Source organism: Aotus nancymaae, unplaced genomic scaffold, assembly GCF_030222135.1.
Source record: "Aotus nancymaae isolate 86718 unplaced genomic scaffold, 86718_ANA_hifiasm-v0.15.2.pri h1tg000036l, whole genome shotgun sequence".
NCBI lineage: Eukaryota > Metazoa > Chordata > Mammalia > Primates > Aotidae > Aotus > Aotus nancymaae.
The window spans coordinates 51396198-51423370 of record NW_026988450.1 but is presented as its reverse complement, the minus strand read 5'-3'; the positions used below and the strand labels follow the sequence as shown (position 1 = coordinate 51423370).

General features: G+C 43.8%; 1 long non-coding RNA gene across 2 annotated transcripts in view; it reads right to left on the bottom strand.

Annotated features, from left to right (window-relative positions):
• Positions 1–889: 889 nt before the first annotated feature.
• Positions 890–27173, bottom strand: part of LOC105719680 (uncharacterized) — a 60214-nt gene continuing 33930 nt past the window's right edge. For both annotated transcript variants that reach the window (XR_010345599.1, XR_010345598.1), the window contains 2 exons: positions 1605–1697; positions 890–1068 (listed from right to left, as the gene is read on the bottom strand). This is a non-coding gene — a long non-coding RNA (uncharacterized LOC105719680). The remainder of the gene's footprint in view (positions 1069–1604; positions 1698–27173) is intronic.

The window sequence follows — 27173 nt, the reverse complement described above, 5'->3', positions numbered from 1 at the left end:
ACAGCGCACAGCACAGAATACACAGCGCACAGCACAGAGCACACAGCACAGAGCGCACAGCGCACAGCCTACGGCACACAGCACAGAACGCACAGCACAGAGCACACAGCCTACGGCACACAGCACAGAGCACACAGCACAGGGTACACAGCTCACAGCACAGAATACAGAGCGCACAGCACAGAATACACATCGCACAGCACAGAGCACAGCACAGAGCACACAGCGCACAGCACACAGCACAGAGCGCACAGCACAGAGCACACAGCACACAGCCTACGGCACACAGCACAGAGCACACAGCACAGAGTACACAGCTCACAGCACAGAATACACAGCACACAGCACAGAATACACAGCGCACAGCACAGAGCACAGCCTACGGCACACAGCACAGAGCGCACAGCACACAGCGCACAGCACAGAGCAAACAGCGCACAGCCTACGACACACAGCACAGAGCGCACAGCACACAGCATGGAGCACACAGCACAGGCTTCTGGAGCAGATTCTGGAGGAAGTCCTAGCTCTGCCACTTACTGGTTGTGTGGTTTGGGGCACAGTTCTTTCCCTGCCTTAGTTTCTTTATCTACAAAATGGGATGGCACTAATATTGAGTAGGGTTGCTGAGAATTAAATGAGTTACATACAGAAGAATATCTTTGAACTTGCAGGCAGTAGACGAAAGTTTCTTGGAGTTAATATGTATGAAGTGCTTAGTGTTTGGCACATAGTAAATAATATTCAATGTTACGCTTTTCTCCACAAATATGAATTATGTCCTCGGCCACCGTAACCGCCCAAGGGGTTCACCTTGCCCACAGCCTAGACAGAGCCGATTCATCAAGATGGAGGAACTGCAATAGAGAAAGAGTAATTCACGCAGAGCTGGCTGTCCAGGAGACCGGAGCTCTTTTTATTACTCAAATCAGTCTCCGCAAGCATTCGGGGAGCAGAGTTTTCAAAGATAACTTGGTGGGTTGAGGGAAGCCAGTGAGCCAGAAGTGCTGATTGGTCACGGATGAAATCAAAGGAAGAGGAAGCTGTTGTCTTGTGCTGAGTCAGTTCCTGGGGGCAGGGGGCGGGGCACAAGAGCAGATGAGCCAGTTTATTGATCTGGGTGGTGCCAGCTAATCCATCAAGTGCAGGGTCTGCAAAATATCTCAAGCACTGATCTTAGGAGGGATTTCTTGTAGCCTCCAGCTGCATGACTCCTAAACCATAATTTCTAATCTTGTGGCTAATGTTAGTCCTACAAAGGCAATCTAGTCCCTAGGCAAGAAGGAGGTCTGCTTTGGCAAAGGGCTGTTACCATCTTTTTAAACTAGAAAAATGAAGTCTCTTCCAAAGTTAGTTCAGCCTACGCCCAGGAAAGAACAAGGACAGCTTGGAGGTTAGAAGCAAGATGGAGTCAGTTTAAGTTAGATCTCTTGAACTGTCTCAGTCAAAATTTTACAAAGGTGGTTTTGCCACGCCTCCCATCAACATGCAGGAACAGCTAAAGGCAGTTTAGTTTCGAATTACATATTTATACTTATATCTAAACTACCAGAAGAATGTATTTCAAAATGTAGGAGATGGCGGTCAGGCAAGGTGGCTCATACCTGTAATCCCAGCACTTTGGGAGGCTGAGGGGGTCAGATCACTCGAGTCCAGGAGTTCGACACCAGCCTGGGCAACTTGGGGAAACCCCGTCTCTACAAAAAATACAAAAAGAAATTAGCTGTGCATGGTGGTGTACACCTGTATTCCCAGCTACTTGGGAGGCTGAGATGGGAGGATCGTTTGAGCCTGGGAGGTTGAGGCTGCAGTAAGCTGCGATTGTGCCATTGCACTTCAGCCTGTGCAACAGAATGAGACCCTGTCTCAAAGAAAAAAAAAAGTAGAAAATGGGATTACAGTGCTTATTTTTTTCCTTTTCTTTTCTTTGTGCCCTTTTAAATTTTCCAAGTTTTGTATATTGAGCATTTGTTATTTTTGCAACAATGGAAGATGCCAATATTTTTTCCTCCAAAAGGCAAGAGAGGCTTCCTGGGGTGATCGTGGTGTAGGTTAGGGGAAACTTGTCCCCTGTGAGTTGATTAAACCTCAAACACCAGGCAGGGCTCCTTGGGAAATGGGTGGACCTTAAAAATTAATGATTCCCTGCTGTTTGCATCTCAGAAGAAACCTGTGTTTATTTATTGCTCTTCAGACTTGCCATTTCAGCATGTTGAAAAGAAACCAAACAAAGAGAAATTAAAAGTGCATGACTCGATTCCTTCCTACAAACCAAATTGTTCTGAAAATTTCCACTTGGATTCTGAGTTTTAAGAGGCTTAGCCTGCTTCCTGCCCCTAATTGCTCTATTAATTTAATCTGCTCAAAGTCTCCCAAGAGTCTAAGTCACTGGCCTTTGGGGCTGGGCTCTGTCTGGTCTGGACTGGTCTCTTCCACAGAGAGTTTTGCTGAGCTGGTTTACATGTTACCCTTATGTTCTATTTTGCTGGTTTTCTCCTTCCAAGAGGGTTTCTCCTGACCTGATTAAATGAGTTCTGGTATTTGTGTGAATTTGCCCATTGAAATGACGTGAACTTATTTTCCTTTCTTCAGTAGAGAACTGGAGCTACATATTTGTCCTAATTTTCCTGTTTTGAGTTCCAATCATTTATCTTATGAGCAGTCTGGAGCTTCATGTGTATCTAGCATAAATTGACTCTTTGCATAAAAACAGACTCAGCAAATTTGTCTTTCTGAGCCTTCATTTCCTCATCTATAAAGTGGAGACAAAAACATACGTATTCGGGCCAGGTGCAGTGGCTCATGCTTGTAATCCCAACACCCGGGGAGGCTGAGGCAGGCAGATCACTTGAGGTCAGGAGTTCAAGACCAACCTGACTGACATAGCAAAACACCATCTCTACTAAAAATACAAAAATTAGCTGGGTGTGGTGGTGGGCACCTGTAATCCCAGCTACTCAGGAGGCTGAGGCAGGAGAATCTGTTGAACCCGGAGGTGGAGGTTGCAGTGAGCTGAGATTGCACCACTGTATTCCAGCCTGGGCAACAGCCTGAGACTCCTTCTCATTTAAAAAAAAAAAAAAAAAAGGGAAGAAAACGATATGGTAATGTGTTTAATGCAGCTAGCATAGAGCTTGGCACACTGTAGGTGCTCAACCAATAATAATCACCATAATTGCTATCACCACAAGAGTACTTACATTGGGCCAAGCCTTATACCATGCCTATCTGTGCCAGAACTGGGACTTCAACTCAGGTCACTGTGGCTTGGAGCCGATGCACTGCTCTGCTGCACTCAATTGCCTTGGTCTTGTCTCTTTACTTCTCTAGCCAGCACCTCCCTGTCTACCCTTTCCACACTTTGCACATTGACCCAGAGTTGTGCGTGGTGGTGTTTGTTGGGAAGAATAAGCAATGGAGGATGTGAAGAGAGAGAGAAGCTTCTCTGAGTCCTTGTGAGGGCAGCTGACTTACCCCAGGGTGAGTGATCTAAGGAGGGAGACACAGTGCCTTTTTTGCCCTCATCTGGAAAGTCACATGTCACTTCTGTGGGCCTTTATTGAGTCACTAAGGACAGCCCATACTAAAGGGGAGGAGACATAAGTGTCACCCTTTGAAAGAAGTATCAAAGAATCTGTAGACATATTTAAACACTACCACACTACCCATGAGGGAGAGATGGCCTTTGTCTAGGAACAGAATCAGGCTTTTTAGCCAAGCCACTATGAGTGGTGCAGAGGGAGGCTGGAGCTGGGTTAAGGAGCAGAGGATGAGGAGTGCTAAATTGTTCCAAGGCATTGCAATCCAATGGGAGGAATTTGAATTTGAGATCAAAAGAAGAGAAGAAGATAAAAAGGGGAGTGAGAAGAGAGGATGTAACTGACTGATTGGTTCATTTTGCCTGCTGCCCAGATACAGCCGATTGATCAAGACAAGGGAATTGCAATAGAGAAAGAGTTTAATGCACATAAAGATGGCTAAACAGGAGATTGGAGTTTTATTATCACTCAAATCAGCCTCCCCAAAAATTGGAGGCTAGAGTTTTCTAAAGATAGTTTGGCAGGAAAGGCTAGGGAATGGGTACTGCTAATTGGTTGGGGATGCAGTCATGGAGCGTGGAAATGGTCCTTGTGTGCTGAGTACACTTTTAGGTGGGGGCCACAGGACCGGTTGAGGATTGAGTCTCTGGTCCCAGTGGAGTCACCGGTCATCAGAAATGCAAAAGTCTGAAAAGACATCACAAAAGGCCAATCTTAAGTTCTACAATAGTAATGTTATTTACAGAAGTAATTGGGGAAGTCACAAATGTTATGACCTCCAGAATAATGGCTGGTAATTGTTTAACTATGCCAACATTTTAGCAGAATTCAGACCCCTCTCATCCTCCAAACTTGGTGGCCTTTCATTACTTTTACAAAGCAAGTTTAGTTTTGGAAAGGACTATTATTTAAGCTATAAGTTAAATTTCTCCCAAAGTTAGCTTGGCCCACACCCAGGAATGACCAAGTGCAGTTTGAAGGTTAGAGGCAAGAGGTTAGATCAGATCTCTTTCACTGTCATAATTTTCTCAGTGTTGTAATTTTTGCAAAGGCAGTTTCAAGAAGGGAGAGCACGAGCAAGCCTTTCTGGCCACAAGTGGGGTGGCAGAAAGATTTGTAAGAACAAGACTTGCTAATATGTTTGATGTTGTGTTGCTGGAATGCAAGACTCCTCCATTTTACCAGACCATCAATCAAGCTTGCTACACATGTTTTACACACACACACACACACACACACACACACACACACACACACACACTTTCCTTGTGTGAGAGGCTTTTAATGGTGACTCTAAGGGGCTAAGATTTAGTTCTAGGTTTGCAGAGTGCTGAGCAGCGACCACACTTGAGGGCAGCAAGAGATCCATGAACTTACCTGTGAGAGATGGGAAAGTTCTTCAAAGTTTATATCTCAGACTACATTATAAAGAGTTACAATCTCTTGCTCTATGGCCATTGTCTGTTATTAGCATAAACATATACCCATGTTTATATATTCTCTAAATCAGCTACGTCTTATATCAGCTACGTTGACTCGCTCCAGCATGTCTGAACAGAACTGGGCAAGCTCCAAACCCTGGTACATGCTGTTCCTTATTTGGAAACACTCCTGACCTTCTGACTAGCTTTGTCTTCTTTCTTACCTTCTTTCCGCCTTATCCAGGAAATTTTCAAGTTTTTAGCCAATTGGGTCAAGCGTAGAATGTGAGGTCCTGTTCTGGCTAATGAAAACTGGACACAGCAGTAGGGCAATTGCGTCATGTGACAGTTATAAATGTCCCTGTCTGCTTCGTTCAGGTGTGCTCTTGTGGCAAGACTGCCAGCGAGTTGCACCCTTCCTACAGGAAGTAAACTAGCCTTGCTGAGTGATCCATTGTCTCAGTGTGAGTTTTTCCTGAAGGTATAAACCCGTTTCCAATATTACCTGTGCCACAGAAGAAGCTGCTTTGGCCATGAGGCCCATGGAAATTCTCAGCAATCTAGGAAAAGGCAATGGTGTTTCCCTGAGCCTGGAAAAGGAGGCAGTCTTAAGAAACAGCAGCCTAGCAGCAGTCCCAACCCACCTGAGCGTGCTCACCTGGGAAGGGCAGAGCCTGTCCCTGTTTCCAGAAACAGCCTTCAGGCAAGAGGAAATCATGATTAGCTACTCTACTACAGCACAGGGGTGGATATTAGCTCTTTGGGATTAATTTTCTTATTAACTGTCCTCCGAGGCTGTTTTCTGACAAATCGCTAAGATGTTGTTTTGCAGTTTCTCTTCTTTAAGTCATTTGCTCTTATCTTCCATAATAAATGGTGATTTGGGAGTGAAGGTATTTGTGGGCTTCAGGCTTAATAAAGTCTGAAAAGTAGATTTAATGTCCCTCAACTTCAAGCCTGCTTGATAGTGTCTTTCATTCTATTCCATAAAGTTACTGAATTTGTACAAAAGTTCTCGTTTGAGAAACATAAGGCCCTGTTGAGCAATCTCTTAAAAGAACATCCCTGACATTTTAATATTTAACAACAACAACAAAAACCCAACCCACTTTTGGCAAGGTAAGGTACCAAAAGAAAGAAGGTTAAGTCTGGGAAAGAGTATTTTAAAGCTTACATGTTGAATGCTTCTTCAAGACTGTTTCGAGGCCAGGTCATTGTGTATTTAAAAGTCATTTCTGGATTTTAGTAAGTCATTGTGCTCTTCAAGAGTGGGACTGGGTCTTGGTTCTCTCTGTAACTCCCGGTGCCTGACATGGTCTGTGCTCAATAAACATTTGTTGACTTGGGCATTCACAGGAGACCGTTAACGCTGAGAGATAAGTTAGGATCTTGTTCTAGAATATTTCCAAAGGTCAAAATATTTTGGAAGTCACAATGAAATTCCTGATCAAAAGGGCCTGATTTTCCTTGTTCCCTACTAATTTTGATCAGGATTGAAAGAGGGTAGTTCTCAGGTCAGGGTTTGGGGGAAGATGACAGGTGTCTGGTGCATTTGTCCATGCTATATACGCACGTTAAGGCTAGTGGCTTTAGTCTATGGCCATACCACCCTGAATGCACCCGATCTTGTCTGATCTTGGAAGACTAGTGTTTTTAGGCAGCTTGTTGACTATTTTCAAAAGCTTTCACTACCAAAGTCCATTCAAAATAACTAAATGGTGATTTTGGAAGGGATCTAGGCTGGATGAGGTGGCTCACACCTGTAATCCCAGCCCTTTGGGAGGCCGAGGCATGCGGATTGCTTGAGGTCAGGAGTTCAAGACCAACCTGGGCAATGTGGTCTCTCCTCTGACTCTATTAAAAAAAAAAAAAACCATCGTAGTGGCACACCACAGATACTCAGGAGGCTGAGGTGGGAGGATTGCTTGAGTCTGAGAGTTCTAGGCTGAAGTGAACTATGATTGCACCACTACACTCCAACCTGGGCAACAGAGTAAGACCCTGTTTCTAAAAAAAATTTTTTTATTTAAAAAATAAAAACAGGGCCAGGCGCAGTGACTCATGCCTATAATCCCAGCACTTTGGGAGGCCAAGATGGGTGGATCACGAGGTCAAGAGATCGAGACCATCCTGGTCAACATGGGGAAACCCCGTCTCTACTAAAAATACAAAAAATTAGCTGGGCATGGTGGCACATGCCTGTAGTCCCAGCTACTCAGGAGGCTGGCAGGAGAATTGCTTGAACCCAGGAGGCGGAGGTTGCAGTAAGCCAAGATCGTGCCATTGCACTCCAGCCTGGGTAACAAGAGTGAAACTCCATCTCAAAAAAAAAAAACAAAAGTGGGAGGCCACATTAATCTTTCCTTTTGATGTTTAATTAAATAAATTTTTGTTTCCTAAGACAGTGTCTCACTTTGTCACCCAGGCTGGAGTGCAGTGCTGCAATCACGGCTTACTACAGCCTCAACCTCCTGGGCTCAAGTGATCCTCCCTCCTCAGCCTGCCATGTACCTGAGACTACAGCTGTGCCAAATATACCTGACTACTTGTTTTAGAAATGGGACATCATTGTATTGCCCAGATGGTCTCAAACTCCTGGGCCCAAACAATCCTCCTACCTTGGCCTCCCAGAGTGTTGGGATTACAGGTGTGAGCCACCTCACCCGGTGAGATCCCTTCTTGCATTGCTTTTCCATTTTTTCATCTGTATAATTTGAATATCCTAATAGTTGTTGAATTCCATGAGCATAAGGGCTACATCTGTCCCATCTCAACTCCTCACAGCACTCTATTTTGGCCCCCACCCTCCAGCCACATTTGATGCTAGCCTGTCCCCAAGCTCACAGATTCTGCCTCCAGGCTGGATACACATACCCAGTTTCTTAAATAACAGAAGAGTCAGCTGGAGCCTTCTTGCCCCTTAAGATCCAGAGATTTTCTGGAGTACACCATTCTACAAACTAGAAAGTCCGGTGCCTCCCCTAAGACCTCTGCGAGTTCCTAGGAGACCTGCGATCTGGGTTGCCTCTTGTTCTGACCTTCTGCTTCTGTGAATTAGTTCAGCTTAGGGCTCATCTTGCTATTTTGTATAACTCAAATGCAAGCCTCAGCCATTTCCTTATTTTACATAAATTCACACTGACACGTCTTTGCATGTACAGCAGACTCTATTTTTACTAAAAATTCAGGAAGATGGAGGGCTTTACACTGCAGAAAATCAGGCACCTTTTTAGAGACAGTCTTGCTATGTTGCGCAGGCTGATCTCAAACTCCTGGTCTCAAGTGATCCTCCCACCTCAGCTGCTCCAGTCGCTGGGAATACAGGCGTGAGCTACCATGCCCAGCAAAAGTCAGGCAACTTAAAAGTGAACGTTAGTCATACTTTATAATCTCCTTGGTCGTGTTCTTAAAAACATCCCTCCATCATTTCTACCACCTTCTGTAAGGTTACAGAATTGCCTTTCTGTTTTCTTTCCTTTTCTCTTCTTGCCTCATTTCCGTTCTCCCAGGAGAAAAGAAAACAACACAAAACATCATTACCACTGCTGAGACACATACACACAGACACACACAGATACACACACAGACACACAGATACACACACACAGATACACACACACAGACACACACACACAGACACACACACAGACACACACACATACACACACAGACATAGACACAGACACACATACACACACACAGACACACAGATACACACAGACACACAGATACACACAGACACACACACAGACACAGACACACATACACACACATACACACACACACACACACTCCTCCCATTTTCCAGGCCTTCTTTACATATTCAAGGACTACATTGCAGTTTGTTGTTTTTTTTTTTCTCATGCCTGGGAAAACATTTGGTTTTTTGTTTTGAGGTGGAGTCTCAGTTTGTCACCCAAGCTGGAGTGCAGTGGTGTGATCTCAGCTCACTGCAACCTTGACTTCTGGGTTCAAGCAATTCTCCTCCCTTGGCTCCCCCAGTAGCTGGGATTATAGGTGCCTGCCCCCACGCCCAGCTAATTTTTGTATTTTTAGTAGAGACAGGGTTTCACCATGTTGGCCAGGCTGGTCTCCAACTCCTGTCCTCAAGTGATCACCCACCTCAGCCTCCCAAAATGCTGGGATTATAGGTGTGAGCCACTGAACCCAACCTGTGTTTTGCTTTTATTTATTTATTTTTATTTCAATAGGTTTTTGGGGAACAGGTGGTGTTTGGTTACATAGAAAAGTTCTTTAGTGGTGATTTCTTTAGTGGAGATTTTGGTGCACTCATCATTCGAGCAGTATACACTATATCCAATGTGTAGTCTTTTATCCCTCACCCCATTCCCGCCCTTTCCCCCAGTGCCTAAAGTCCACTTTATCATTCTTACGCCTTTGCATCCTCATAGCTCAGCTCCCTATATTGCAGTTTTGAAAGTACCACTCTTAGAGGGCTGTTAAATTCTAGGACAAGCCAACCCCCTCAGCCCTGAACTTTGCTTGCATATTAGTAGGGAAATGTGATGATGGTTTAGTTTTCTAATTACTCTGATTCCCAGTTTCCCCATATATAAAATGAGGATATAATAGTGCTTGCTTCACATAATTGATGTGATAATACATTAATGTGTAAAGAAAGCCCTTAGCACAATGCTTGGCACACAGCATGGAGATAAATATTACCTATTCTTACTTCCCTCTTTCTGCCCACTGAGGTCCTGATAAGACACTTAGGCCCAGGTCACGTGCCAGCACCCCCGTGGACATGTTTGGGAGCTATTCTGGCCAGAACTAATCACTCCTTCCTTGAATTCTTTTAAGGCACAGGGTTTACTTCCCTTCTGGCAAAGAGTGCAAAGACAAATAGGACAAGACAAGCCCCTAACCTGGAGGGAAATACACACAAAACCGTAGAGACAAAGGCATGATCCAAGGGAGCTAAGGATGGGATAGAGGAAGGATTCTAGAACAGAAGCAAATTAGCCAGCTTTAAGGTCTTTTTTTTTTTTTTTTTGAGATGGAGTCTCGTTCTGTTGCCCAAGCTGGAGTGCCATGGCACAATCTCGGCTCACTACAACCTCCACTTCCCGGGTTCAAGCGATCCTCCTGCCTTAGCCTCCTGAGTACCTGGGATTACAGGCCTATGCCACCATGCCCAGCTAACTTTTGTATTTTTAGTAGAGATTGGGTTTCACCATGTTGGTCAGGCTGGTCTTGAACTCCTGACCTTGTGATCCGCCCACCTTAGCCTCCCAAAGTGCTGAGATTACAGGTGTGAGCCACTGCGCCGGGCTCAAGATCTTAAATTCAAAACAACATGATGATGTTGCCAATGTTGTCAGCCCAGAATATCCATAAGCAGTTCTTCTGTCCATTTTTTATCAATTGCGGATTTTACCATGTGCCGTTTTAGGGCTTGCCACTTTTACATTTGTTGACTATTTCAACATACATGTATCAGTCAGGGTTCATTCAGGGAAGCAGGACCACTATAAGTTATGAGATAAGGAATTTATTCTAGGATGTGGACTTTGCACAATTTGGGGAGGAGATGGGAGGTAAAAGTCTGGAAAGAGGAGATGAAGAATCAGAGGAAAGTTACTTACTAGCCCCAGCTTGCAAGGAAGCCTGGAACCCAGGCATGTTCAGTCTACCAAGGGCTGTGGGCTCTTCGTGACTGCAGCCTGAGTTTACGGCATAGCATTTGCTGGTAGTCCTGGGGTTGCTGTTGTTGGCAGAGTTAGTAGGGAGAAAGGACAATTGGACCCAGAGTGGGGAAGAACTAGGGCAAACAAAGCTGCCAGCATGTCTGTGTCTGTATCTCATCACCTCTCACCAACATCAATCTTTAGCTCACAATGGTGCCTGCTTCATCTCTGCTTCCTGAATCTCACACAACTTCACTTTTTGCCAACTCGATCCAGAATAATACAAAGAAAGAAATTATTCCCAATGGAAAATCCAGTGTAACATTCATTATAAATCTCAGTGTTCACTGCAAATTGGATAAATGACTGATCATTAATATCTATTTCTTGGAACAAGGAATAAAGAATATTTAGAGGGAAAAGTTATAGGATCTGGGTAAATGGCAGGGTCAAAATTTCAGAATAGAGAGTCCATAATCTGATTCACACTTATGAGGATACGTAATATATGTTAGAGATGGTTCTGCTGAACAATGGAGAAAGGAAAGTTATTTTATTTTTTTTATTTTTATTTTTATTTTTATTTTTTGAGACGGAGTTTTGCTCTTGTTACCCAGGCTGGAGTGCAATGGCACGATATCGGCTCACTGCAACCTCCGTCTCCTGGGTTCAAGCAATTCTCCTGCCTCAGCCTCCCGAGTAGCTGGGACTACAGGCGTGTGCCACCATGCCAAGCTAATTTTTGTGTTTTTAGTAGAGACAGGGTTTCACCATGTTGATCAGGATGGTCTCGATCTCTTGACCTCATGATCCACCCGCCTCGGCCTCCCAAAGTGCTGGGATTATAGGCGTAAGCCACCGCGCCCAGCCTGGAAAGTTATTTTAAATAAATAGTGGCTGACCCAACTGGATGTACAAATGGAGCAAACATCAGTCTTGACCCGTACCTCACAACATATATAAACATGAACATCATGTACATTATAGACCCAATTGTAAAAAACAAAACAATAAATCTTTTAAAAGATAAAATGTAACATGATCTTCATGACTTTAAGGTTTGCTAAACAGAGTACAGAAACCACTAAGCCTTTTTGGAGAAGATATAGGATAATTGTAAAATATGTTTGTTGGGTGGAATATAAATTAATTCAACCACTTTGGAACAGTGTGACAGTATTTACTAAAGTTGAATATGTCCATACCTTATATTCCAGCTATTTCACTTCTAGATATGTACTCTATATAAATATGTACATAGGGACACCAAACACTTCTATACAAATGTTTGTGGCAGCTTTATTATTATTATTATTATTGTTATTGAAATGAAGTCTTGCTCTATTTCACAGGCTTGACTGCAGTGGCGCAATCTTGGCTCACTGCAACCTCCATCTTCCGGGTCCAAGTGATTCTCCTGCCTCAACCTCCCAATTTACAGGCGTGTGCCACCACGCCTGGCTAATTTTGTATTTTTAGTAGAAATGGGATTTCACCATATTGGCCAGGCTGGTCTTGAACTCCTGACGTCAGGTGATCCGCCCACCTCATCCTCCCAAAGTGCTGGGATTATAGGCAGGAGCCACCACGCCTGGCCTGTGGCAGCTTTATTAAAGTCAAAGCCAGGAAGCAAGCTAAATGTCCATCAACAGTAGAATAGACAAATAAATACGGTACAGTCATACTACAGAATGCTGTACGGCATTGAAAATGAATAAATTACTGCTATGTGCAACAATGTGGATGAATTTCTCAAGCATAATTTTGAGCAAGGGAGTCAGATATAGATGAATATGTGCTATAGACTCTATAAAGTTCAAAATGGGCAAAACTAATTTATGCTGTTAGAAGTAGGACAGTGATTTATTTTAGGTGGTGACAGTTAATGGCTAAGAGGGGTTATTCAAGAGGTTCCAGCTATGCTAGGGATATTCTGGTTTTTTTAAATCAGGAACGTGGTTACTTGATTGTGATAATTCTTTAAGCTATACATATATGATATATACTCTCTGTATGTATGTTTACTTCAACTGCTTTTAAAAAATTTTGTTTAGAAAAACATTTAAAATGTTCTGTTTTGCCAAGCACATTGGCTTATGCCTGTAATTCTTGCACTTTGGAAGACTGATACAGACAGATCACTTGAGGTTAGGAGTTTGACACCAGCCTGGCCAACATGTTGAAACCCTGTCTCTACTAAAAATACAAAAATTACCCAAGTGTGGTGGTGTAGTCCCAGCTACTTGGGAGGGTGAGGCAGGAGAATCTCTTGAACCCAGGAGGTGGAGGTTACAGTGGGCTGAGATTGCACCACTGCACTCCAACCTGGGAGACAGAGAGAGACTCCATCCCCCCCAGCCAAAAAAAAAATTAGCCAGGTGTGGTGGTACGGGCCTATAGTCCCAGCTACTCAGGAGGCTGAGGCAGGAGCTTGCTTGAACCCATGAGGTGGAGGTTGCAGTAAGCCAAGATTGCGCCACTGCACTCAAGCCTGGGTGATAGAGCAGGACTCAGTCTCAAAAAAAAAGTTCTGTTTTATCTATCACTAATTGTTATATCTTGTAGTCTTTTTCTTCTTAAAAATTTAAAAAATATTTTTATTAATATATTTTGTAGAGATGGGGTCACACTATGTTGCCCAGGCTGATCTGGAACTCCTGGCCTCAAGCAATCCTCCTACTTCAACCTCCCAAATTGCTGGGATTGCAGGCATGAGCCACCATGCCTGCCTTCTCGTAGTCTTTTTTTGAATTCTCTACACAATTTCCTATCCCCTTGCTCTAAAAATATGTTCCTTCCTTAACTCCTTTTGCATCTTAGACCCTAACTTCATTCCTCAACAGATATGTCTTGAGTGTCTACCACATGCCAAGCACATAGCCAGACAAAGTGATTATGAGGGTGAATACGTTGGCAAAGAGCTGTCCTCATGGAGCTTTAACTTCAAGGACACAGAGGCTTCTGGGCAGGGAATTGATTGCCCAAAGCTTTAGATTACGGCCAGCTTCTCAAAATCTACCCTTTGTACCCATTAATGATGCTGTCACTCCTTGCATTGTCCCTGTGTCATCTTTGACAATTTCCTCCATCCCACATTCAAAGATCTACCTCAACCTGCCCATTTCTACCTCCAAAATGTGCTCATCTATTTCCCTTTTTTCCAGCCCTGATGCTTTTCGTCCAAGTAGGAGTCCTTGCTAATTCTGTTGCAATGGCCTCAGTTCATTTGCAGAAACAGCCACTCAAGCTAGTTTCAGGAGAACTCAGGTTCATGTAACACATTGTTAAAAAATCTGGGGAAGATATTTGAAGCAGAGCTTCCAGGAGCAACACCTAACTCTTGGAATCCTGCTACCTCTGTAAAAAAAAAAAAAAAGATTGGAAAGCTGTCATTGCCATGCAGAAGTCCCTGAATGAAGAAGCAAATGACCCCAGCACTAAGCAGCCTCTGTATCACCCATGCCGGCTGCACAAATACTTGTCCAGAACTCTAGCTACAAAGAAATGCGTGAATTGCAGTCTTCAGGTTTCTGACTCTACCAGCCTGGCCTCCACGTCTCCCTCCCCTCCCAGCCCTGCCTCCCAGCTTCCCTGCTCTCCTGCACAATTCCATTCTCTTTCATGCTGCTGACTGTAATCACACCACTCCCCAGCTCAAAAGCCTCAGATAACTCATCCTTTCCTTATCTGTCATTCGAGGCCCTCCGTGATCAGTCCCCAACTTGTTTTTCTGGTGTATGTCCTACTCCTACAATTTCCTCGACTTCATCCATTCTCACGCCACTCCCCAAATGTATTCTACTCTTTACCACCTCATGCCCATGTGGATCCTCTGTTCTTCTCACCATCATTTCCCATTAAAATGGAAAACAGTCTTCTAGGCCCATTCCAAATGTCCCTTCCTTTCTCCTTTGATTCCCTTAACCAAAGTGGCCTGTCACCCCAGCTAACTTCTAACACATTGTGGAAGAATAAGGCAGTTATTCTGACTGCATCTGTGGACAGATGTGGGCTAGAATCCTAGCTAAGCCTGGGCAAGTGAGATCTTCCTGAACTCAAAGCCTCAGTGTCCCGCTCTGTAAAATGGGGTCAATAATGGTACCTACTTCGTAGGCAGGTTGGAAGAACTGACTGAGATCAGCTGCCAGTGCCCACTTCTACAGATGGTAATGGCTACATGAGTATTGTCTTGTTCACCTTTGCACCCCTCACCCAAGTGCTCAGTAAATACTCAGCTAATAAGTGGACAAGCCAAACCAATCAGCAACGTCGACCTTAGGGAATGTAAGATCAAGCCAATGTGATACTGGGCCCCTGTTCAGAGGTTAGCTTAGGACATAGGAATGAGCAGGTGAAGAGTTTCCACTTGATTTATCAAGTGAGGAGAAAACAGTAACTAAGAGGTTTCATGGTTGGGCTGCAGCACAGCCCCACGTGCAGACCACCAGTGAGCATGTTTCATGGGTCAAACCCAGTTTAGATTCCCCACAAAAGCCTTTATTTGGAGAGCCCTCATCTGCATGCTCAGAGAAGTAGGTTTCTAAACACAGAAAGGTGGAAGGAGGCAGGAGGCCTCGGACTAGGTACTTTTCCATCTGAGCCTGAGTAGACAGAATTCCATATGATGCTGGATGAAAATTGCTACAGTCAACCTTGGAGACCCATTTGGCAGAAGGTGCATATACCCTGCGGCCCAGGACTTCTAGGTCTCCACTCTAGACAGACCCTCTCACAAGGAGATGTGTCCAAAGAGATGCATTGCTGCATTGTTTACAAAATCAAGAAATTAAAGTAACTGGAATATCCATTAATGGTGAAGAAATAAAATTTGATGCATTTAAATGTTAAAATACAAACTGGCAAATGCAAAGGCATGAGCAAGATTTTTGTGTATCAATATGGACAGATTTCAAATGTATAATCTTGAATGAAGAAAAATGCCATCAATATGATACCATTTAAAGATATAAAAGCAGCCAGTTGCTGGTGCGGTGGCTCACACCTATAATTCCAGCACTTTGGGAGGCCAGGGTGGGTGGATCACTTGAGGTCAGGAGTTTGAGACAAGTCTGGCTATGGTGAAACACTGTCTGTACTAAAAAGAAAAAAATTAACCAGGTATGATGGTGCATGCCTGTAGTCCCAGCTACTCGAGAGGCTGAGCAGGAAAATCACTTGAACCCAGGAAGCGGAGGCTACAGTAAGCCGGTATCACACCACTGCATGCTAGCCTGGGTGACAGAGCAAGACTCAATCTCAAGCAATACTGTAATATTGTTTAGAACTACATGTCTGTACAAGTTTTGAACAATGGGCTGAAGGCACATGCTAACATCATATCGCAGTTACTTTTGGAAAGGGGAATTTGGGAACCAAGAAGAGTTAAATTTTATCTGTAATGTTTTCTTTCTTTCAAATACAAAAACGTTTAGAGTTTTAAAGGACAAATATTAATAATTGAATTCAGGATGATGGTTAGAGTATAAGGACACTTTTCTATCTTAAAAATTTTTTTTTCTCAGAAAACAAAAATATGGCTTCTGTAGTCGGGTTTTTTGGGATACATGTGTATGTTGTGTTGTATTGTGCTGGGTGGGGAGGGATTGGTGAAAAACTTTGACTATGATCCTTTAGAAATATCAACTTGCTGACAACGGAAATTAATCATTGCCTTGGCATTTAAATTCAAACAGTTGGCTGAGGCTTTTAAACACCTACAGCCCTCTTTGACCCTTTGATGGAAGTGGTGTCCTCTTGACTCTAGGGGGGAAATACACCTACACAGTTTGGCGTATAATTTCGGGGGGGTTGCAGCCCTCAGGTGGAGTCTGCACTGCTGCAGAATAGCATGCGGTTGGCTCGTTCTGACCTTTAGAGCTGCCAAGTAGAAATGCATAACAGAGACCAAGAAGACTTGTTAAAATAAAATATAAATACAACATTCTCTTGGAAGAAAGGAGGTTTGGACACTCTCTCTCTGTCTCTGTGTGTGTGTGTTTGAGTGTGTAACTGCTGATGCCCTAAAAAAGTAAGCACAGCTTCTCGTGAACTCTCAGTTTGCCTCCTGAACTATAATGTAAACAAGTCAGATCATTCTGGGAAACTCAAGACTTAGGAAGCCCAGCTTCTGCCAGTGTAAATGCCAGTGTTGGGGTCCTCGGAATGAGCCTCCCTCAGCCTGGAGCAGGAAATTTGGAGAAACACATTTGGTCTTGCAGAAGGATGGCTGTTTGCTCTCCCTGCAGGGACCACGCAGTGGGCAGACTTTGGTCAGGATGAGCAGCTTGCTCAGGGCACAGCCAGCATGTGACATTCCTTGATGGAAGGCTTTGGGGATTCACCCAAACTCTGTAATGAAGACAGAGCCTTCCCATCCAGTGCCCAGGCAGTTCTCTTTTGTCTGCCGACCTTAGGCTGGAATTAAGATGACTTTTAAAACAAAATTTTATTTATTTATTTATTTAGAGACAAGGTCTCACTCTGTCACCCAGGCTGGAGTACGTGGTACAATTATAGCTCACTGCAACCTCAAACTCCTTGGCTCAAGCAATCCTCCTGCCTCAGACTCCCCAGTAGCTAGCACTGCAGGGATGTGCCACCATACCTGAAACTTTTTTTTTTTAATAAAGATGGGAGTCTTGGCTGGGCATGGTGGCTCATACCTATCATCCCAGCACTTTGGGAGGCTGAAATGGGCTGGTCTCAAACTCCTGGTCTCAAGCAATCCTCCCACCTCAGCCTCCCAAAATGCTCGAATTACAGGTGTGAGCCACAGTTCCTAGCTCTAAACATTTTTTTCTTTTGGAACATTCTGGTCTGGAGACAGAAAACGTCATTAAAAAAACCATTTTGGGCCGGGCGTGGTCGCTCACGCCTGTAATCCCAGCACTTTGGGAGGCCGAGGCGGGTGGATCACGAGGTCAAGAGATCGAGACCATCCTGGTCAATGTGGTGAAACCCCGTCTCTACTAAAAATACAAAAAATTAGCTGGGCATGGTGGCGTGTGCCTGTAATCCCAGCTACTCAGGAGGCTGAGGCAGGAGAATTGCCTGAACCCAGGAGGCGGAGGTTGCGGTGAGCCGAGATCGTGCCATTGCACTCCAGCCTGGGTAACAAGAGCAAAACTCTATCTCAAAAAAAAAAAAAAATTTTGGTATTTGGAGTTTTTGAATTTCTTTCTATCAACGAAAGAAAAATAGAGGGAATTTAATTTAATTTTTTTTGAGATGAAGTTTCACTCTGTGGCCCAGGCTGGAGTGCAGTGGTGCAATCTTGGCCTCCGTCTCCTGGGTTCAAGCGATTCTCCTGCCTCGGTCTCCCAAGTAGCTGGGATTTCAGGTGCGCACCACCACACCCGGCTAATTTTTGTATTTTTAGTAGAGATGGGGGTTTCACCATGTTGGCCAGGCTGGTCTTGAACTCCTGACTTCAGGTAATCCTTCCATCTCGGCCTCCCAAAGTGCTGGGATTGCAGGTGTGAGCCACTGTGTCCCGCCTTAATTTTAAAACAATTCTTATAATGGTTAGGTCTGCTGCATTTTTTCTAGTTGATGCAAAAATCTGTTGAGTTGGGGCGATGAACTGCCAGCACCCCAGAGCACTGAGCTTCTCGCCAAGCATGCTTGTTGGCAGGGCTGTGGCCAAAACACTAGGGGATGCATTAGACATTTAGAGGAAACTTAATCACTTCCAAAGACCCAAAATCAGATGTAGCTTTTAAATATTTTATACAAAAAGTATTCTGAAAAAAAATTGACTGGCAATAAATCACAGCATGATACTCATTAATGTTACTCGCTGACTCGTTAAAGTTGAAATAATCCAGTTGTCAAGATGTGTGTGTGTGTGTGTGTGTGTGTAATTATTGTTGTTATTTTTAACCTGTTCTGTAACTTTGCCAGGAGGAATTGTTTGGGGATTGGGTAAAACCAGAGGGACTCTAAAGTAGAATGAGCTCAATTCAAATCCAGAGAAGTGAGGGGACATGGGACACTAGCACAGGGCCCTCACTCCACTTATGTTGAAACCATTTTTTGTATGTGTGTGACAGAGTGTCACTCTTGCTGCCCAGGCTGGAGCATAGTGGGACTTCGCTCACTGCAACCTCTGCCTCCTGGGTTCAAGCAATTCTCCTGCCTCAGCCTCCAGAGTAGCTGGGACTACAGGCATGTGTCGCCATGCCCAGCTAATTTTTGTATTTTTAATAGAGATAGGAGGCTGGGTACGGTGGCTCACACCTGTAATCCCAGCACTTTGGGAGGCTAGGTTGGGCAGATCATCTGAGGTCAGGAGTTCGATACCAGCCTGATCAACATGGAGAAAAACCCCATTTCTACTAAAAATACAAAAAATTAGTGGTGGCACGTGCCTCTAATCCCAGCTGCTTGGGAGGCTGAGGCAGGAGAATCTGTTGAACCCAGGAGACAGAAGTTGCAGTAAATCAAGGTCTTACCACTGCACTCCAGCCTGGGCAACAAGATTGAGACTCCGTCTCAAAAAACAAAAAAGAAAAAAAAAGTAGAGATGGGGTTTCACTATGTTAGCCAGGTTGGTCTCCATTTCCTGACCTTGTGATCCACCCACCTCAGCCTCCCAAAGTGCTGGGATTACAGGTGTGAGCCACCGCGCCAAGCCACGTTGAAACAATTTAAAAAACATTTTTTGAGACAGGCTCTTGCTTTGTCACCCAGCCTCAAATGCACTGGCGCAATCACAGCTTACTGTAGCCTGGAACTCCCAGTCTCGAGCAATCCTCCTGCCTCAGCCTCCCAAGTAACTGGGACTACAGATGTGCACCACCATGCCCAGATAACTCTTTTTATGTTTTGTAGAGATAGGGTCTTTCTATGTTGCCCAGGCTGGTCTCAAACTCCTGGGCTCAAGCAATCCTCCCACCTCAGCCTCCCAAAGTGCTGAGATTACAAGCGTGAGCCACTGCACCAGGCGAAATAAGAAAAATTAATGCCTCCATTCCTATAGCAATGTAACTCTCTTTAAAAATTCCACCTCTGCAGATGGGGGTGGATCTTTAAAAATTTCTTGTCTGTAGACAAGCTTTGGCTCCTGGGCCTCCCCTGGAATCTCCTGCAGGAGTTCTCGTTCAGAAACCCGTGCGGCAAATGCACACAGCATTCGGGTGCCAGCTCTCCGGTGAAAACGTCTCTACCCTGAAGGGACTATCCAGAGTGGTGCTCCTCTTCCCTTCATTCTGCTTACAGGCTCCATTCCACTAACTTTAGAAGCTGTGGCAGACGTCAGTGACTCCTTTCTAGAGCCGTGGTTCTCAGACTTGAGCTTTAGAATCACCTGGAGGGTTTATTAAAACCTAGACTGCTAGCACCCCCACCCTGAGTTTCTAATTCAGTTGCTCTGGTGTGAGGGCCCAGAATTTGCATCTCTAGTAAGTTCCCAGGTGATGCTGACACTGCTGGTCCTGGGATCACATTTGAAGAACCACTGGTCTATGCATTTCATCTAAAATGTCATCATTCCTCAGTTTGGGTCTGATCCCAGAATGCAGGCTCAAACACAACCTTCTCTACACAATCATCATGGGAGGAAGGGGACGGAGCAGATGGTCCTATAGCTAGCCAGTGAAACATAAATGGAGTCCGGAGTTATGTATAAAACAGCGCTTTCACGTTCAGTTGAATATTCCCACCTGATAGACCACAAAGCAACCAAGTGTCCAGAGTGGCTTGTGTGCTCCTCTCTCAGCAGCTTGCTCTTCTTGGGTTTCTCTCACTAACAAGGATTTCATTGTGACCCTCTGGCATCCAGGTGGCAGCTCCTTCCCTTTGGAGGAAGAGCCTTTTCCCCTGGACATTCTATCCTGTCCCTTTCTCCACACAGCCCCTCTTTTGGTTCCTTTCTTCTGCTGAGCTGTGTGTTGTTCTTTTCCATCTTGATAGTATGAGGCTTCAGGACCTGGGGTGTGAAAGACAGAAAAGGGGAGGAGAGGCCTCTGCCTTGTCTGCTCTCAGGATGTGGTGCTTACGAGAGAATCAGAACTTTCGCTCGGCCTCATTAACAAGGCTGTGGCTATGTCTTATGATATTATGCTAAAAGTCTCCCTCTGTCATCCTAGTCTGTTCTGTACCTAAACCCAGGGACACGGGAGGAAAGGCAGTCCTGCCACTGCACAATGAGGGGTCAGTGCTGCTAACCTCTCTGGTAACACTGCCTTACCCCTCAAAGGTGGGTTCAATGCTCAGAATCTCTATTCAAGTAGCTGAGACAATTTCAGACAGGGAGTTTTGTAATCTTCAGGCCCCACCTGCTCAGCAGTTGTTACCTTTACCTACAGCTGGAGGTGGCCCACACATGGGACACATTCACCCTGATTAATATGCAATTTCCTAGCAGTGGTTCCCCAACCTGGCTGTCATTAGAGTCACCTGAGAAACATTTTTTAAAATGTATTTATTTTTAAAAATAGATTTAGAGTTTCCAATGTCTATTATTTCACTCTCTATGGGAAACATTTTTAAAATGCATATTCTGAAAAATATGTACAACACAGAAGGCAAGGGTATATTTGTTTCCTTAATATATAAAGAGTGCTTACAAATCAATAAGAAAAGGCTGTTAATCCAATAAATAAAAAGTACCAAAGATATGAATAGGCAGTTCACATACTCATAAAAGTTCAAAATATTCATAAACAGACAAAAATATAATTGTTGGCCAGGTGCAGTGGCTCAAACCTGTAATCCCAGCACTTTGGGAGGCCAAGGCGATGACAAGGTCAAGAGCGCAAGACCATCCTGGCCAACATGGTGAAATCCCATCTCTACTAAAAATACAAACATTAGCTGGGCATGGTGGCACGCACCTGTAATCCTAGCTACTCAAGGGGCTGAGGCAGGAGAATTGCTTGAACCAGGAGGCAGAAGTTGCAGTGAGCTGAGATCACTCCACTGAACTCCAGCCTGGTGACAGAGCAAAACTTCATCTCAAAAAAAAAAAAAAAAATTATCACTCATTATTAAAGTCATAAACATTTAAAATGTTGAGGTACCATTTTTCACCTTTCAGATTGGCAAAAGTTAAAAAGATTCATCAATACACTGCATTGTGAAGAATGTGGAGAAAAGACACACTCCACGTGGGAGTAGATGTTGACATAACCTTTTTGCATGGCAGCTCATCAATATCTATCAAAATGCTACAGGAATCTTCCTTGGTCAGAGATAGCTAAAGGAATCAAAGCAACAAAACAAAATAAAAAATGTTACAGGCATATTCCTTGTTCAGAAACAGCTAAAGGATGAAAAACAACAAAACAAAACAAAAAATGCTGCAGACATATTCCATTTGACCCAATGATTTTGCTCCTCTGTGGTCAGTACAGTGATATCATAAAGCATGTATGAAAATGTATCTACAGGAAGTTCATAGCAGCACTGCTTATAATGGGACAACCCACAGGTAACCTAAATGTTTATCAGTAAGCAGGGGGTTAAATAAACTACACCATGGCTAGCCACTGCCACTAAATCTCTATGCCACTGCAGAAAAGGATAATGTCTGCTATGGTCTAAATATGTTCCCTAAAATTCATGTGTTGAAATTTAAGGGCCCATATGATAGTATTAAGAGGTAGGGCCATGGCTGGGCGCAGTGGCTCACGCCTGTAATCCCAGCTCTGTAGGAGGCTGAGGCAGGCAAATCATGAGGTCAAGAGATCAAGACCATCCTGGCCAACATGGTGAAACCCCATCTCTACTAAAAATACAAAAATTAGCTGGGCATGGTGGTGCGCACCTGTAGTCCCAGCTACTTGGGAGGCTGACACAGGAGAATTGCTTGAACCTAGGAGACAGAGGTTACAGTGAGCTGAGATCACACCACTGCACTCCAGTCTGGCAACAGAGCAAGACTCCAACTAAAAAAAAAAAAAAAAAAAAAAGAGGTGGGGCCTCTGGGAGGTCATGAGAACAGAGCCCTCTCACGGATGGGACTAGGGCCCTTGTAGAAGGGCTTGGGAAAGTGGATTTGTTCTCTTCTGCTCTTCCACCATGTTAAGACACAGCAACAAGGCGCCATCTTGGAAGTGGAAAGCAGTGCTCACCAGACACTGAGCCTGCTGGTGCCTTGATCTTGGACTTCTCAGTCTCTAGAACCATGAGAAAATAAATGTCTGTTCTTTATACATTACCAGTCTTGGGTATTTTGTTATAGCAGCACAAACAGGCTAAGACAATATTGATCTGTGATCATGTAACAGTCTCCAAAATGTATTGGTAAGTGAAAACAAGGTTCAATACAGTGTCGGTGGTGTACTGTCATTTCTGTGAAAATATGAGTGATATGGACATATGTACATATATATATGTATCAGAAATATGTATAGATCATTTATGAAAGAATTTGAAAGACACTGGCAATAGGTTGCCTTTGAGCAGGAAGACTGATACACTCTTACTTTTAACACTGATAGTCCCTTTGCATTGTTTGGATTTATTTTTACCATGAGCATGTGTTATTTCATTTAATAGTAATTTAAAAATCATATTCTTGGGTTTTTCTAGATCATCTGTGAGTAGGAGGCAAAAATGTATGTTTTCTTTTTTAAATACTCCACTTGGTGAAATGGTTGCTTCTAGGACTGGGACAGGAAACGTACAAGATGAGACCGGAGCATCTTTTAATGCCAAAAAGAACAAAGCGCCCCAAAACCAAAGGACGGAGCATGTTCAAGGGACATGCTGAAAGAAACTTCCATGGCCAAAGCTGGAAATTTTGAGCAATAAAATAAATAACATAGTGTTGGATTATAAGCCAGAATATAAAATAAACATCCATGAGCCCATATTGGTATAAATAAATGATTGAATAAATAAAGGGGGAAGAAGCAGCACATCTCCCTTACAGAAGAATTCCAAGAATTCCAAACACTTTATGTAGATATTCCCTTCTCCAGAAAGGAATTCTTAATTCTCACCTCCACCTTGACTGTGGGTTTCACTTTGTGACTCGCTTCCAAAGAATACAGTGTTGTGGGAGGGGATTGCCAGGGGAATAATTTTAGACTGGAGAAAACTGGCAATCCGTTCCCTGGTCAGTTAGCCAAAGATTGGCAATCCAAGTTTATAAGTTATGTTGATAGTGTCTACCTTTGATATAATATGATAAGAAGGCTACTTCACTTCTGCAGTATTCTTCCCTAAATCCATAACCTCAGTCTGATCATGAGAAAAATATCAGGTAAACCCAAATTGAAGGACATTGTACAAGATACCCAAAAGGTACTCTTCAAAACTATCAAGGGCCAGGTGCAGTGGCTCACACCTGTAATCGCAGCACTTTGGGAGGCCAAGGCGGGCGGATCACCTGAGGTCAGGAGTTCGAGACCAGCTTGTCAACATGGCAAAACCTCATCTCTACTAAAAATACAAAATATTAGCTGGGCCTAAATGGCAGCTACTGGGAAGGCTGAGGAGAATCACTTGAACCCAGGAGGCAGAGATTGCAGTGAGCTGAGATCACTCCATTGCACCCCAAACTCAGTGACAAGATCAAAACTCTGTCTCAGGAAAAATAAATAAAAGAAACAATCAAGGTCATGAAAAACAAGGAAACACCGAGAAACTGTCACAGACCAAAGGAAACCAAAGAGACATGATGACTAAATGTGATATTGTACTCCAGATTGGATCCTGGAACCAGAAAAGGATGATAGTAAAACAACTAGTGAAATCCAAATCAAGTGTAGAGTTTAGTTAATAATTAGAAACAAAACTCCAGGCAGTTATGTAGCCAGCTTGGCTCCAGGCTGCCATGAAGCACTTAGAGCCCCTTCAATAGGGTGGAAGTTCTCAAAGTTAAGTGCGCAGCAGAACCTCCAGAGAGTTGCTAGTCGTGTAGATTCCACAGTGGGCATTCTGATTAAGTATATCCATGGCAGCCTTATGAATATGTTTTTTTTTTTTTTTTTAAGCCTCCCGAGTAGCTAGGAATACAGACACACACCACCATGCCCGACTAATTTTTTTTTTTTTTTTCCATTTTTTTGGTAAAGAAGGGGTTTCACCATGTTGCTCAGGCTGATTTCCAACTCCTAGGCTCAAGTGATCTGCCCACCTGGGCCTCCCAAAGTGTTATAGGCATGAACCATCGCCTTCAGCCTGCTTTAAAAAAAAAAAAGAGTCAAGTTTTTTATTTGTTCATCTCTTGTCTTGGAAGTACAGTACTCTTTGCCAAGCGTGGTGGCTCACACCTGTAATCCCAGCACTTTGGGAGGCTGAGGCAGTCCAATCATGAGGTCAGGAGTTCAAGACAAGCCTGGCCATCATAGTGAAACCCCATCTCTACCAAAAATACAAAAAAATTAGCTGGGCGTGGGGCGCACACCTGTAATCCCAGCTTCTTGGGAGGTGTAGGCAGGAGAATCACTTGAACCTGGGAGGCAGAGGTTGCAGTGAACAGAAATCACACCACTGTACTCCAGCCTGAGCAACAGAGCGAGACTCCATCTCAAAAAAAATTAAAAAAAAAAAAAAAAGGCAAGCACAGCACTCTGATGACATTCTTGCCTGAGATTCTTTGCCATAGTCCTTAACTACCCCAGAACTCCCCACAACGGCAACCAACTATTACTGGGGTTTCCCTCTCTTCAATTTCACAGAGGCCTACCCAGTCTCAGTTTCTTGATGTCATCAGCTTATTTAGGTGGATTTGGTGTTCAGCACAGAGGGTCTCCACCAGCTTGACATCCATAGGCCATCACGGTGGGATGCAAGCGCACAGAGGTGGGCGTGGCACTTGTCTAAGACTGACTGGCAGCTTTCAGAATTCCATGTGCTAGGCCATTGTGGATGAGAGTGGTCTTTGGCACTTCTTGTAAAGCAATATTAATGCCCATGACACCTCCAGCAGCAATGCCTCCCTCAGCCACAGCAGCTGAATCCTAAATGTACCCAAGCCTTCACCTTCCACAGCTGAGTAGCTGAAGCGGGGTAATGGATATACATTTTTAATACAAACTAGTAGGGCTTCTGAAATGTCACATTTTGGACACACTGAACTGGAAACCAAAATCTGATATTCTACTCATAATTACTATGTCTATCAATAAGATGTGAGTTCTATTGGAACACAAGTCTTCTGAAGATAGAAAGATCATGAACTTCCTTCATTATGTAACATCTCTAGTCTATTTGGGGCACTCAATGAGTTTCTTAGTAGAATTCTTACCACCACTTAACATGTGGTAAGTGTGAAATGAATAAATACTGAAAATAAGAAATTAATAAGAAACCTGTTGACACATCATCCCTTTTAATTATCCTGACCTAGTATAACCAGAAGAGGCTATTTCCCCTGGTACTTAATTCACATTTCGGTTATATTATTTTGTCTTTCCATACAGGTGCAATGCAAATAATCATGAATTCCTTTGTAGAATTAGAGCTATCTCAGGGCACATTATACTTCTTCCAGAGCAATGTGCATGCCCCTTCTTCATGTTTTCCCCACTCACAGTCACTCTTCCTGGGACTCTCTTTTCAAACCAATCCCCAGCCCTTCCCCCATGCCCCAAACACACACACCTAGTTAATTCCTGCTCTAGTCTTAGCTTCATGATCATTTCCTTGTCTCACCTCTGTCACTGGTAAGGACCCTTCCAACATCACCCAGGGCACCCTGCCCTTTTCAATTATAACTCCCAGCACCTACATTCTGCATCTTCTCATCACCACTAAACAAAGCTTTATGATGACAGGAACTGCATCTGTCACATATCCTGCTGCATCTCTAGCATGTGGCATGGCATGTGGCAAATATTAGGTGCTAAATATTTGCTAAAAGAATGTCAAATGGATTTATCAGAGATTCCTCAATTAGTGTGTATTTGGACATAAACCTATCAATAACCTAAACAGAATTCTAAAATCCCCAACAATTGGGATAGCTGTGCTGTCCTTTCTGATTTGCAGCCCATTTTAATGGTCAGCTCATCGTCACTAAGAGTGGCTTCTTTGAGCTGCCGACAGCAGAGTTACCTGTGAAATTCTGTCACGAGACTGAATGGGAATAAGACTCTGGTTGGGGGTTGGGAGGGATGCAAAAGGGAATTTCAAAGACCAGGATATCCAGTTTTATTAAACTGTCATCAGATGCACAGACATTGCAGTGAAGAAAGCAGAGACTGTGGCACTGTGGGAACTCCAACCAAATCAGAGATGTCAGAATAAAGCATACAACTTTGGCAGTAAATTATAAGGTGATGGATTGGTCATGAAGACAACCAAAGCTGGCCAAGTCGTGTGACAATGCATTAAGTCTAATGGGCACTTTCTACATACAAGGCATTGAAAGACACAAAGACAAACAAAATATGTCTCTGAACTCAAGAAGCAGTAATCTAGACAGGAGGTAAAAACCACAATTAAAAAGCATGAGAAGCCAGCTGGATGTGGAGGCTCACACTTGTAATCTCAGCATTTTGGGAGACTGAGGTGGGAGGATCGCTTGAGCCTAGGGGTTCGAGACCAGCCTGGGCAACAAAGTGAGACATGCCCCCATCAGCTCCCCATCTCTACATAGAGATGGCAGG